Here is a 13,142-nt window from a genome sequence, read left to right as displayed (position 1 = left end):
TCCTACACAACAATAAACACAGACTACTTCTATGACAGATGTGTGTGGTTCTTTCCACACATCAGAAGCGAGGGATTCTGCAGGGGCTTCTCCAGCACACAGCAGCAGGTGTCCTCTAATTCACCTGAATTCAGAACCTTCCTGGAGATAAAATCAGATCCACTGGTTAAGGTCTCCAGCCCACGTGATGCCCCTCACCCCCACTTCAGATGCCAGTTACAAATCTGGACCTCTGCAAATTCTGACTGAGCAGTTCCACCTTGGAGTTACCATGACCACCACTTCAGGTTCAATTAATTTGCTATAAAGGCTCATAGAACTCAAGTAAACACATTACTTATTACTGATTACAAGTAAATACTGATTTACTTGTTTACTCATTAACTATAAAGGATATTATAAAAAATACAGATGAACAGTCAGATGGAAGAGCTATACAGGGAAAATATGTGGGAAAGAGCATGGAGCTTCTGTGGTCTCTCTGGATGCACCACCCTCTGGAAACCTCCAAGTGATCCTATCATTAGCCATTGGTGAGAGATTCAGTCCCTATCCTCACAAGGAGGTTTGGGGTAGGGATGAACATTCCAACCCTCTAATCACAGGGTAGGTTCATCTGGCAACCATGCCAATCAATGGTTGGTGGCAACCCCAAACTAATGGTCATCTCATTAGTATACAAAAAAAAAATCACTTGGTAGATTTTGAATATTTTAAGAGCTCTAATTTAAGACACAGGAACAAAGCAAAGTAGCTATTTCTCAATAGCAAAGAAATATTTTTATTTCTATAGCTAATGTGTTTCTGCTTTTAATCGTGGGATATTTGGGTTTTCACTAGTCTAAAAACCTCAATTAAATGTAAACTCTAGGGCTCAACTAAAAAGCAAGACTCAATTACATGCTGCCTATAAGAAATGCACTTTACATGTAAAGATACTAATTGATTAAAAAGTTGAATAGGACTAATGTCAACACTTGACAGAATAAAGCTGAGCAGGAGTGGCTGTATAATACCAAAGTAGACTTTACAACAAGAAATAGTCCCCACTTATAAACAAGGTCATATCTCCATGATAAAATGTTCAGTTAGTCAAGAAGACACAAATATGCTAAATGTTTATGTCCTGAATAACATAACAGCTTCAAAATATATGAGGCAAAATGGATAGAGCTTCAGGAAGAAACAGAAAATGTCAAAGTAACCTGAAGTTTCAATAACCTTTACTCAATAAGTGATAGAACAAGGAGGCAGAAATGAATGAGAATAGAGTAGAATTGAACAACATGCGTTGCAAGTACCCATGGAGCACTTAGCAAAACAGGTCACATTCTAGGCCATATAATATCTCTCAATGGAAAAATTAAGTGAAAAGGGTTTAGGTATGTGGCATGACCACAAAACCATCAAATTAGAAATTAATAGCAAAAACAGCTCTAGGAAGTACTCAAACATTTGGAAACTAAGTAACACAAATCTAAATAACCCCGAATGAAATAAGCAATAAAAAAATAGAAAATACTTTGAACTGAGTAAAACGTACAACATATCTGAAATTGTTGAATGTCCCTACAGCTATGCTTAAACACACATTTTTAGCACTTAGTGTTTATATTAGATGAGTCTCAAATCAATTACTTTGACTTCTATTTTAAGAAATTAGAAAAAAGAAGAGAGCATTAAACCCAAAGGATGCAGATGAAAAAAATAATAAATATCCCCTGTGGTCTGATTGTATGGGTCACTCCAAAATTTGTATGCTGAAGCCAAATCACAGAGGTGATGTAATTAGGAGGTAACAGTTTTTGAAAGTAATTAGGTCATGGGGACTAAGTCCATATGAATTGATTAATATCTTTACATATGAGACCCCAAAAAGCCTGTTCAACCCTTCTGCCATGTTAGCACACAAGGAAATATAATTTATCTATGAATCACGGAGTGGTCCCTCAACACACATCAAACCTAACAACACCTTGATACTGAAATTTTTAACTTCCAGAACTGTGAAAAACCAATTTATTTTTTCATAAGCTACCCAGGGTATGATATTTTTTTAAACAATGGGCCTAAAGGACCGAGGCATCAAAAATAAAAGCAGTAAAACATTAAAACAGTAGGGGAAGTCAATAACACCAAACACTTTGAGATCAATAAAAGCAATAAACCCCTATCTTGCTAGGCTACCCAGGAAAAAGAGAAAATACAAATTACTAACTTCAGAAATGAGTAATGTGACATCATTGCAGATTGTACAGATGCTACAAAAAGGCAGTATTATAGAACTTATGTTAATAAACATGACAAATAAAATTCACAAATTCCTTGAAAAATGAAAATTATAAAAACTCAATCAACAATAAATAACCTGCATTACTCTATACCTATAAAAAAAAAAAAAAAAGAGTCATAGGAAAACCTTTCTACAAGGAGAACTCCCAGTCCAGCCAGATAGGCTGGTGGGTGAATTCTATCAAACATTTTAGAAAGAAATGATAATATTCTACATAACTACAATTCTTACCCCTTCCCCCAAATAAAAAGAAAACCTATATCCCAACAAATACTATATTGTTAGCATTACCCTGAACCACAACTCAACAACAATATTACAAACAAAAAACTTCCTCGTAAGCATGGATGGATATAAAAATTCAATCAATTTGTGAAGCAACTGAGATGTCCTCCAATAGGTAAATGGATAAAATGTGCTACAGGCACATAATGCATTATTACTTAGTGCTAAAAGGAAATGAGTGATTAAGTCATTAAAAGACACGAAGAAAATTTAAATGTATATTACCGAGTGAAAGACGCCAATCTGAAAAGGCTACTTACTATATGATTTTGAGAACATGACATTCTGAAAAGGCAATACTATGAATACAATAGAAAAGATCAGTGGCTGCCAAACATTTGGGAAGGGCAGGAAAAGGACACATAGGCAAAACACAGAAGCTTTTTAAAGTAGTGGAAATCTATGGTACTACAGTGATGGATACATATTATTACACTTTTATCCAGACTGATAAAATGTACATCAACAAGAGTGATGTAAACCATGGCTTTGCATGATTATGCTTTTTCAATGTAGGTTCCTTCATTGTAATAAATGTACCACTCTGGTAAGGAATATTGATAAAGAGGAAGACTATACCTGTGTGAGGGCAGGGTATACGGAAAATCTCTGTGTGTTTCCATCAATTTTGCTGAGAATATAAAACTGCAGTGAAAATGTCTGAAAAATAAATTCGAAATGAAACTTTAGCAAACTAAACCCAATGACCTAATAAAATGTTAATACATCATAAACAAAGAATTCATCCCAGAAATGGAGCGTTTGCTTAACATGTAAATATTACTTATCTCCAGCTAATTAACAAAATAAGATCCATAGGATCACCTCAAGAGTTAAAGGCATTTCATACAATTCAACTTCAATTTCTTATTATTTTAAATTTTCATTTTATTTTACTTTTATTTATTTTAATTTCACTTTCAGTTCTGAGGTACCTGCACAGAATGTACAGGTATGTTACATAGGTATACATGCATCATGGTGGTTTGCTGCACCCATCAACCCATCATCAACATTAGGTATTTCTCCTAATGCTATTCCTCCCCTAACCCCCCACCCCCCAACAGACCCCAATGTATGATGTTCTCCTCCCTGTGTCTATGTGTTCTCATTGTTCAACTCCCAGTTACGAGGGAGAACATGTGGTGTTTGTTTTTTTTCTTGTGTCAGTTTGCTGAGAATGATGGTTTCCAGCTTCATTCATGTCCCTGCAAAGGAAATGAACTCATTTTTTATGACTGCATAGTATTCCATGGTGCATATGTGCCACATTTTCTTTATCCAGTCTATCATTGATGAACATTTGGATTGGTTCCAAGTTTTTGCTATTGTAAATAGTGCCACAATAAACATACATGTTTATGTGTCTTTATAGTAGAATAATTTATAATGCTTTGTATATACCCAGTAATGAGATTGCTGAGTCAAATGGTATTTCTAGTTCTAGATCCTTGAAGAATCACCACACTGTCTTCCACAATGGTTGAAGTAGTTTAAACTCCTACCAATAGCGTAAAAGCATTCCTATTTCTCCACATCCTCTCCAGCATCTGTTGTTTCCTGAATTTTTTTAAATTATACTTTAAGTTCTGGAGTATAAATACAGAATGTGCAGGTTGGCTACATAGGTATGCACATGCCATGGTGGTTTGCTGCATTCATCACTCCATCATCTACATTAGGTATTTATTCTAATTCTATCGCTCCCCTATCTCCCCACCTCCTGCTATACCTCCCCTAGCCCCCACTACCTGACAGGCCCCAGTGTGTGATGTTTCCCTCCCTGTGTCCATGTGTTCTCATTGTTCAACACCCACTAATGAGTGAGAACATACAGTGTTTGGTTTTCTGTTGTTGGATCAGTTTGCTGAGAATGATGGTTTACAGCTTTATCCATGTCCCTGCAAACGACATGAACTCATCCTTTTTTATGGCTGCATAGTATTCCATGGTGTATATGTACCATCTTTTCTTTATCCAGTCTGTCACTGATGAAAATTTGGGTTGGTTCCAAGTCTTTGCTATTGTGAACAGTGACACAATAAACATAAGTGTGCATATATCATTATAACAGAACGATTTACAATCTTTTGGGCATATACCCAGTAATGAGATTGCTGGGTAAAATGGTTTTTCTATTTCTAGATCCTTAAGGAATTGTCACACTTTCTTCCAAATTAGTGAAACTAATTTACACTCCCACCAGCAGTGTAAAAGCATTCCTATTTTTCCACATCCTCTCCAGCATCTGTTGCCTCCTGATTTTTTTAATGGTTGCCATTCTAACTGGTGTGAGATGGTATCTCAATGTGGTTTTGATTTGAATTTTTCTAATGATGAGTGATGATGCACTTTTTTCATATTTTTGTTGACTGCATAAATGTCTTCATTTGAGAAGTGTCTGTTCATATCCTTTGCCCACTTTTTGATGGGGTTGTTTTTTTCTTATAAAATTGTTTAAGTTTTTTTGTAGATTCTGGATATTAGCCCTTTTACAGATGGATATATTGCAAATATTTTTTCCCATTCTGTTGGTTGCCAGTTCACTCTAATAATAGTTTCTTTTGCTGTGCAGAAGCTCTTTAGTTTAATTAGATCCCATTTGTATTTTGTTTTTTGTTGCCATTGGTTTTGGTGTTTTTGTCATGAAGTCCTTGCCCATGTCTATGTCCTGAATGGTATTCCCTAGGTTTTCTTCTAGGGTTGTTATGGTGTTAGGTTTTATGTTTAAATCTTTAATCTATCTGGAGTTAATTTTTGTAGAAAGGGTGCCAGATATAGGCGATGGGGAGGAAGGCAGCAAATCACACTGCCATGTGTGTACATATGCAACAATCTTGCATGTTCTTCACATGTACCCCAAAACCTAAAATGCAATTAAAAAAAGAAAGGGATTCAGTTTCAGTTTTCTGCATATGGCTAGCCTATTTCCCCAACACCATTTATTAAATGGGGAATCCTTTCCCCATTGCTTATCCTTGTCAGGTTTGTCAAAGATCAGTTGGTTGTAGATATGTGGCATTATTTCTGATGACTCTATCCTGTTCCACTGCTCTATATCTCTGTTTTGTTACCAGTACTAGGCTGTTTTAATTACTGTAGCTTTGTAATATAGCCCCTTAATTTGTGTCTCTGTCAGGTTTTGGTATCAGAATTATATTGGTCTCATAAAATGAGTTACGGAGGATATTCTTAATTATAATAACATATGTTTATTTGAACACTATTTTATAATATCAAGTGTTTTAAATCTTTAATCTGTTTGGTAGCCTTCCCCAAATCAAACTTCAGTTTGAAGGTTGTCTGTTTTGATGTCTATATTTTGGATGCTACAAAAGACCTCTGGAACATTCAGAAGATAGGTAAACAGGATTATCTGACATGTTTAGTTATATAGGAAACAATGTTTAATTTTTCAGGACATATTTTAGTGAATAATATTAATATAGCTACCAAAATCATATCTAATATTTCAAATTCTAATGTCTGAATGTGTGCTATGAGTCATAATTTAGGTCATTGTGTTAAGCTATTGTAAAACACGGAAATAACCAAATTCATTTCTCAATTGCATTTTTTGACTACAAATATCCTGGACATTTTGTCATTCACAGGCATTTGTTGTTTTGTTTTGATCCTCTTGAAAATGTCGTTTACAATCAGTTATTGCACTTTAACAGGTGCTCATAAATGCAGGATGATATCTCTAGAGATTGTGACATTGAAATAAAAATGTACAGGACCCATTAAGAGCTGAAATGCTCAAGAATATTAAGCAGAACAAGAGTTAACTGAATGGATTGAACTAATAGAAAACTGAAGTAATCCTTTTTATCTTTTTGCTTAAAACATTGCTGAACCTTGTTTTGTTTTTCAAAGACAAATTTTTTTGAGCTATCTGCAGCTTTTAACAATTGAGTATACTCCTGTGAAGAAAATTTAGAGTACATTTGTTTCTCTCTGCCTGATTTCTCGAGAATTCAGATTGACCTCACATTGCTGTGCTGGTAGCTAGAATTTCAAGCCAGCAGATCTTAGCTAGCTGTGCTCCATGAGGTTGGGACCTACTGAGCCAGACCACTTGGCTCCCTGTCTTCAGCCCTCTTTCCAGGGAGTGAAGGGCTCTGTCTCGCAGGCATTCCAGCTGTGCCTGGGGTGTGAAAGAAAAAAAAGCTCCTGCCATTAGCTCCATGTCTGCCCAAATGGCTGCTTAGTTTTGCTCTTGAAACCCAGGGCCCTGATGGCATAGCCACTGGAGGGAATCTCCTAATATGCTGGTTGTGAAGACCATGGAAAAACCACAGTATCTGGGCTGGAATGCATCATTCTTCCTGGTACAGTCTCTCATGGCTTCCCTGGCTTGGAGAGAGAAATCTTGGACCCCTTCTGCTTCCTGCAGGAGGCAATTCCCCACTTTGCTTTGGCTTGCTCTTTCTGGGCTGCACCCACTCTCCAACCAGTCCCAATGAGATGAACTGGGTACCTCAGTTGGAAATGCAGAAATCACCCACCTTCTCCATCAATCTTACTGGGAACTGTAAACTGGATCTGTTCCTATTCAGCCATTTTGAAATGTGAGAATTTCCCATAAATTTTTTTTAAAAGAAAAAGGGAAAAATGTGAAAGGAAAATAAATCTTACCTCAAAATTATTGAGCTAAAGAAAAAAGTCAAGCTGGAAAGTGGTTAGGGCAAACCTGCCTTTGATTCTATTCAGAGTCAACCTGTGCTGAAATAAATTTATATCTGACTGCCTCATTTGGAAAGACTAATCAGAAAAATGAATGCAAGTATTTCTCTCTTGTCTACTTATAACTTTGAAGCCTCCTCTCCACTTCAAGTTTTCCCACTCACCTTGAGTTATCACATCATTTCAGACTAAACCAATGTAAATCTTACACACATATTATGTCTTATATCCCCCTAAAATGTATAAAACCAAGCTGTGCCCTTGCCACCTTGGCCACACAAGTCATTTGGACCACCTGGGGATGTGTCACAGGTGTGCATCCTCAACCTTGGCAAAGTAAACTTTCTAAATTAACTGATACCTATCTCAGATTTTGGGGGTTCATAGACTATACTCCCAGGTTATAGTAAGCAAACACCATAGTTCTGATACAGAAATCGTAACACAAAACCAGTGGAACAGGTTAGAGAATGTTGCAGGCTGCACTCTTACAACCATCTGATCTTTGACAAAGTCTATAATTAGAAGCAATGGGGAATGGATTCCCTAGTCAATGAATGGTACTGGGATAACTGGTTAGCTATATTCAGAAGAGTGAAATTGTACAACTTCCTTTCAACATATTAAAAAAATCAGCTTAAGATGGATTAAAGACCTAAATGTGAAACTTAAAACTATAAAAACTGTAGACAAAAGTCCAGAATATAGTATTCTGGACACAGGCTGTAGCAAAGGTTTTAGGATCAAATGTCACATGCTCTCACTTATTTCTTGGATCTAAAAATCTAAACAATTAAATTCATGGATATAGACAGTGGAAGGATGGTTACCATAGGCTGGGAAGGGTAGTGAAAGAGTGAGTGGCATATGGGAATTACTAGTGGATACAGAAAAACAGAAATAATAAAACCCTGGTGACCATAGTCAATAACAAATTAACATTTGCAAATAACATAAACAGTGTAATTGGAAAGTGTTTAACTTAAAGAATTACTGAGGAGATGGATACACCATTCCCTATGATGTGCTTTTTTCATATTGCATGCCTCCGTATCAAAATGTCATGTGTGACATAAATACTATGTACCCACAAAATTAAAAATAAAATATAAAAAATAATCATCTTCTGTGTAGTAAACATTAGAGTTCCAAATATAAGGCTGGAGATCCCCGAGAAACAACATACACTCTTTTGACTTGAAGAATTTTCTCTTTCCTCTATACATAGGTATTTGGAGAAGCTGACATTCTGGAACATTGACTTCCAACACAGCAAGAGGGATAGCCACACATATAAAACACAAGTACAGAGCAGGACTCACCAGTGCATTCTGTTGAAAATGTGAGCAAGCCAAATTAAAATTATTTTTTAAACTAATTAATTTTAGCTACTGAAAGGGCTATAGGACATTATCAGAGTTTCTGTAGGACCTAAGATTTAGAATGTGAACTTGAATGCGATTGTGGTCATTATGGAATAATTGCTGTAAAAACCCAGGTTGGTGTTGCCCACATATGACTACAACACTCAGATGGGGAGAATTAAGTATTTCTTTGACAAGTTCCTCTAAGGGTGGTAGTAAACTTAGTGCCTTTCAGTGTTCTCCTTTTTGCTACAGACTCACAGACAGTGAGAGACACCTGACACCCCCACATCACTTCGTTAGCAGCCAAGATCGGCATCCCCACCCAGAATGAATTCTGGCTGTGGGACAATATGGCATACACAGAGAGATGTTTTGCATTTAGTAATACCTGGGTGAGAGCTTTCTAAGCTCTTATGAAGTGTATGATGCATAAGGTCCATTTCTAAACACTAGAAACATCATGCTGTGAAAGCACACGTCTACAGTTAAGATAATGCCATGCAGAAAAACATGTGGCAATGTAATCACCAGTCTTTACTTTTTCAATGGCCTTGCACATGCCTGTTACTGTACTGCAGAAGTCCAGTATCAATAGTTTATATTTCCTCATTGTGTCATCAGCCCAACACAAAGTGCTGTCAAAATTACACCTGGAGGTGCTAAAAGGAAAATAATCTGAGGAAATGTACACTTTCAGTCTCAAGTTCCAAAGATTGGTCATCAAAAAGTGTGTCTATTTTGGCTGTCACCTTTACTACACTGTAGTGGTCTCAAGTGTGAGGAGTGAACACCGCAGAGTTCTGGTTGCCCTTGTGAGGTTTGCTATCATAAACTTTGTCAAAGGAAGTATGCCTGATTACAGAAATGAATATTGTTCCCTGACCATCAATATAGAACCCTGGGTCATACTTCTCTTTACATTTAATAATAGCTTCTGCTAAATTTATGATGTTCTGTGGGATTGTATCACTTATATCTAACATCTGAAATGTGATGCAAGGCACTTTCACCAAAAAGGCTCTAGTCACAGCAGAGACAACAAATCCTGGATAGATGCATTCCATGTATCCTATTGTTCTGTAAGTGTGAGCTGTCACAGAATAATCATTTTGGTCTTCAAGGCCAAAAGAAGCAGAAAAATACCTCACGGCACTGTTAGGTAAATGTTTCTGGGATCTCTTCAATTAGCTTTTGAATTCTCTACAAGAAGAAAACATGATAAAAGTGCTTGATTTCAATTTTCATTGTATCACCTACTCTCATCTCAGAATGTTGACTTTTCATTTCTGAAATCCTATATATTTAGCTATTTCAAATATGTTGCCTAGAACTATTTGTGGAGGCAATTTACCAGGTTTTAAAGCATCTGAATTGTGACATTTGTTTCCACGTTTTTTAGAAGCAAGTTATGTTTACTATACATGAACACAATCTGTTCTAGTCTTCACAGTATGGAACCATATTTGTCTGTAAAGAACCATACAATTTACACTCCACTGTGCTTTTCTGTAGATGACCTTTACATATGTACCCACTCCCCTCTCCAGATTTTTGCCAATATTTGGTGGGAAACAGCTTTTTCTTCTATCTTTCTGGCTCTTGTGGCCATGACAAATGCCATTTGCAAGAAGCAGTCTGAAGTACTGGACAGATATAATATCCATGCACTACTCTCTAGATATCTTCATTGAGTTCTTGTTGCTACGCCATCCTTTAGCTCATCACAGAATGAAAAAAAATGGCTTTTGCTTGAAAATAATATCAAAATCCAACATCAAAGAGGCATCCAGAAAGTTCATCACTGTTTAAAGTCAATTTACACTTACTAACAACTCCAGAACGCCTCTTCTTTCTGTAACTTAGGAATGTAGTAGACAGCAACCATATTAAAATTCTTTCAAGGCATCCTACAGTGATTATGGAATCACACCTTTCTATCTTGACAGAATAATTTTGAATCATGTATTAAGCCTAACATGACTTGGCAAACTATAAATCCTCATTTGTATACTACTCATTGTCATCTTGTAAAATGACATACTAACTAATTTTGCTGGCAAAAACCGAGAACATTTACATTTTCATCATGCTTAATTTCTGGAAGTTTTCATTTTGTTTTCCCATCCAGTGGCAAAATTTCATGACTCTAAAGCACTTAAACTCTCATCATATCATTTTTGTAAAGAAATAACACAAAGCAGTAAGATTTTTATTTTATTGCATTTTAGGTTTTGGGGTACATGTGAAGAGCATGCAAGATTGTTGCATAGGTACACACGTGGCAGTATGATTTGCTGCCTTCTTCCCATCACCTACATCTGGCATCTCTCCCCTTGCTATCTCTCCCCAACTCCCCACCCCCCACCGTCCCTCCTCTATTTCCCCTCAACTGACCCCAGTGTGTAGTGCTCCCCTCCCTGTGTCCATGTGTTCTCATTGTTCAACACCCGCCTATGAGTGAGAACATGCGGTGTTGATCTTTCACTCTTCTGTCAGTTTGCTGAGAATGATGGTTTCCAGGTTCACCCATGTCCCTACAAAGGATTTTTTAAATCAACTAGCAGGGAGTTTGTAATTTATGTATTAGAACAACCATTTAATTTGTTCTCTTTTATCTGCTGCAATGCTTTCCTAAAAACATTAGAATTGCTTTTTTATGATGTGCTAGTACATGAACCCAGGTAAAGAAAGAAGTCTGAGGCCTCATTTAACATGGGCTTATATTACTTTTCTGGCCATTCAGGAGATCATAAAAACACCATCAAAACTGTAAGTTAAAGTGTGTCAATGAGACAAAAAAGTTACAATTTATTTTCGTTAGAACAAATGTTTTATAATTGTAGTATTTTCAAGAGACAGGGTCATACTGTTGCTCAGGCTGCAGTGAATAGTGTGCGGTGGCTGTTCACTGGCACCATCATTTCACAGTATATCCTTGAACTCCTGGGCTTAAGAGATCTTTCTGCCTCAGCCTCTGGAGTAGCTGGGGCTACAGTTGTGCATTACTGCACCTGGATTTTGTGATTTTCACCCAGTTGTCAACAGTCAAACTCTATATAAGTTTCTTAATAAGTCAACCATAGTTGAACTATTTTCTCCTTACCAACTCTGTAATTGATACTCCTTGTCATTATTGGATTCACTTTGAGATTCCCAGAAATAGACTCATACTATGAGTGAAATCACATGAAGATATTACCCAGGTGATCCTTGGTTGTATTCGTGGAAGAAAGAATTTACACAAAAGACCAATTTGTAAATATAGAAAAGTTTTATTGGGAAAGTACAAATACACTCCAAGAGAGGAGGGGGCTGACCCTGCTGGAAACATCCACATGACATTTTGCATTGTTATCTTCTATTGCCTCAGTTATTTCTTTGCCCAGTTCTCACCAAAGTTTGGGGGATCCTCCCTTACTGTGCTTAATGCATGGGAAAGATTAATCAATATGAATCCTACCTAATGGTGGCACTGAATATTACCACCACCCCAGGAAGGTATAACAGTCAATTTTGTATTCATGGTGGCTGCTCAGCTTTCAGGAATTCCCCTTTGCCTTTTTTCCTTATCATGATCTAGTTAACAACATTCTGACAGTTAGAAGATGGAGTACTGAGCCTCCAAAGAGGTGTTCTGGGGGATTCTTTCCAGCATGGGTACCTCCCCTTGTGCCTGCTCATATCTATCTACTCTTACATTTCTCCCTCAAGTGGTTGGGACCCAGAAATATTTTGGGAGATGGGGCAGAGGTCATTCTTCATAGCTACTTCCTGCTGAAAAGGGGTATCGAGCGTCTTCAGGGTCCCTCCTCCTTACTTGCTGTCATGGTGAGGAGGTTTTGATGATTGTTGTCTCTTAGAAGATTTCACCTGTGCTGTCCAGAGGAGACATACAGGGACTTGGTTGTCCTGGAGGGAAAGAAAGAGGTCGATATCCCCATCACAAGACCATTTGAAGTCTGATGGTTTCTAGGTGGGAGGAAATAAACTGAGAAGATTCAGAGAGCAAGGCTCAAAAAGGAGAAGGAAGATAGAGGCCGGGGGTCCCAGGAAAGGGAAGAGCTCTGAGAATGAAGTCCAGGTGACACCCCAGCAGAGCCAACTCTTAATATCCCTTTACCAAAGATGAGAGGCCTTGTCTATAAGATCTCTAATATGCTCCTAGACCTGTTCTGATCTGTTAAGAGAAAAATACAAGAATTATGTAAGAAATCTGAAAACTAAAGAAAAGAGATACCATAACTAACCTTTGACAAGTAGTTCTCCATTCTGATATTTGAAGACAATGAGCTTGACGTAGGAATCCTTAAGTATTCTCTTGGATTATGTATTCTGTTGAGACCTAAACTGTCATTTAACTTTCCATTGCAAGGTGATTCTAGGACTGGCATCATAGTATATGTGCCAATAAACATCTGGTCTGTTCCTTCACTACAAGTTTGGTAGTAAAATCTGCTAGAATTTCCTTCTGTAAGACTTCAAAAGATAAATGCTGAGTGTTTTTTTTT

General features: G+C 37.1%; 1 long non-coding RNA gene across 1 annotated transcript; it reads right to left on the bottom strand.

Moving 5' to 3' along the window:
* Window positions 1–11,885: 11,885 nt before the first annotated feature.
* LOC116546066 lies at window positions 11,886–13,136 on the bottom strand. The gene is made up of 2 exons (XR_004266576.1): window positions 12,882–13,136; window positions 11,886–12,543 (listed from the first exon to the last, which is right to left on the bottom strand). It is a non-coding gene; the product is annotated as an uncharacterized LOC116546066 (long non-coding RNA).
* Between the last annotated feature and the right edge of the window lie 6 nt (window positions 13,137–13,142).

The sequence above is a fragment of the Sapajus apella genome, unplaced genomic scaffold (genome assembly GCF_009761245.1).
Source record: "Sapajus apella isolate SASKATOON/1434 unplaced genomic scaffold, GSC_monkey_1.0 scaffold559, whole genome shotgun sequence".
Taxonomy (NCBI): Eukaryota; Metazoa; Chordata; class Mammalia; order Primates; family Cebidae; genus Sapajus; species Sapajus apella.
Note: the sequence above shows the minus strand (reverse complement) of the source record. Positions and strands in the feature narration are given on the sequence as shown.